This window comes from Amaranthus tricolor, chromosome 15 (genome assembly GCF_026212465.1).
Source record: "Amaranthus tricolor cultivar Red isolate AtriRed21 chromosome 15, ASM2621246v1, whole genome shotgun sequence".
NCBI classification, from domain to species: Eukaryota; Viridiplantae; Streptophyta; class Magnoliopsida; order Caryophyllales; family Amaranthaceae; genus Amaranthus; species Amaranthus tricolor.
The window spans coordinates 3,659,540-3,661,694 of record NC_080061.1 but is presented as its reverse complement, the minus strand read 5'-3'; positions in this window follow the sequence as shown (position 1 = coordinate 3,661,694).

The window sequence follows — 2,155 nt, the reverse complement described above, 5'->3', positions numbered from 1 at the left end:
CACCAACTAACCACAACCACCACCTCCTTCTCATTTGCTAATTAAATTTATTGTGTTTCTATCAAATCTTTATAAATAATATTCAACACGGTGAAGTGAAATATGAACAGATGATAGTCTGAACTTGAAAAGCACTCATAAATACGAATGCATGTAATAATATGTTTAATGTTGCATTTAGAAGCGTAACATGCAAGACTTGTACGTGCAGATCAAGCATGTCAATTTCTTTCAATTATCAATAAAATTATTTCTGTGAACTATACTTACGTCATGCACATGCATCAAGTTTATGACATCATTGAATAAAATTAATTATCCCACTTCATTTATCAACTTACAATAATAAGTCAATTTTATATATGTTGTTGTTGTTAATTTCTTTGTTTCACACATTAATTTGAGGTAATCTTCATCAAAGTTTAACATATAAAAATAAGTTGAATAAATAGTAATAATCTTTGCAATGAATAAATAGTAATAATCTTTGTTTCACACCTTAATATCTCTAATTATGAATAATAAAAATTATAAAAATTTGATATTAATAATCTTTGCAATGAGACGAATCAAATAATATCTCACTTGACTATATTTCAACCTATAGATTACTAATTACAAATTAAGAGTGATGAATAAATAGTGTCATTTTTGCTAATATTACAACTAATTTGAAACGGAGAAAGTACAAAACTAAAATGTCCAATTGCCAAACAAAGTCCAACTTTTTGGTAGCTTGATAAAGCTCTTTAAAACAAGAACTTTTGACAAGTGAATTAGAGTTTAAATTTCATGAAAATGAGTGAGACCGTTCCATTGTAATTGAAAATATTACCTTAGATTATAATTAGAGTTGGATCTACACAGGGCACGAGTTGTCCTGGCCTCATCAAATTTCAAAGAAACGCTAAAATTTTCAAAAGGAGTACAACAGAAAAAAAAAAGGTAGAGTAAGCTATTTAATGTACTCAATCATTCAACACATAAAGAATGAGTACGCAATAATAAATCTATCAGGCTATCACGTAGCATAACTAATACGAACCAAGTATCGCTAAAATCTTAGGTCCGCCTTTACCTATAATGACTATAAACCAAGTGATGTGGCTTTTGGAATAATAAATAATAGCTTTAAGAATAATTCAAATTCAGCATTCAACTTCAACAAAATATGGATGCTTTCTTGGAGTGCAAGACAATTTTCTTGCATGGCTCTTATTGAAATGGTTATGATTTAGTCAGGCTATGTTTCTTTGGAGAGGAAAATCATTGGGTCTTGAATTAGTCTTTGTTGTAGAGAAATTGAAATAGATAAATTAATTTATAAAAAAAAATACAAAATAAGACGAAAATCAACTTATTTCTAAAAATAAGCGTCTAATTTCCAAATCTGAGGTTTGGTTCTGTTCGCAGTTAGTAACTGTGAACATGTGCTTAATTTTTTAAAAAGGCAAAGAAGCTGTTCGTAGTTACTAACTGCGAACGAGGCTGTTGACTTTTTTGACCCTGTTCGCAGTTAGTAATAGGCCCATTATGCTCGATGGTGTTCGCAGTTACTAACTGCGAACAAGGTCAAAACAGCCTTGTGTTGCAGTGAATAACTGCAAACAACTTTTTTGCCTTTTTAAAAAATTAAGCACATGTTCGCAGTTACTAACTGCGAACAGAACCAAACCTCAGATTTGAAAATTAGACGCTTATTTTTAGAAATAAATTAATTTTTGTCTTATTTCTTGCTTTTTTTTTTTTTAATAATTTAGCTTATCTATTTTATTTTTTCCTTTGTTGTATGAGTATGAGTTGGGCATTACTTAGTCTTAATGGGCTTTACCTGGATGCGTGTTTCTGGTCCATATCTTTACCATTTTTTTTGACAACTTTACTTTTCTTTATAAGTTTTGTGAATAATAAATAAAAATTTTACAAATTGTTGTATGAGACAGTTTCGTTTAGAGATGTGCTTTATATTTGGATTAAATAGCCTATATGATATATATTATGAGAATATAAATTCTTTATTTGAGGTCATTTCATAGAGAATCAGTCTCTCACAAAAATAGTTTTAATAATTGGAGGTGTAAAATATTTTATAAATATATATTATTTCTTTTGTAAAAAAAATGTACTATAATATTCATTTGAATTTGAATTTGTA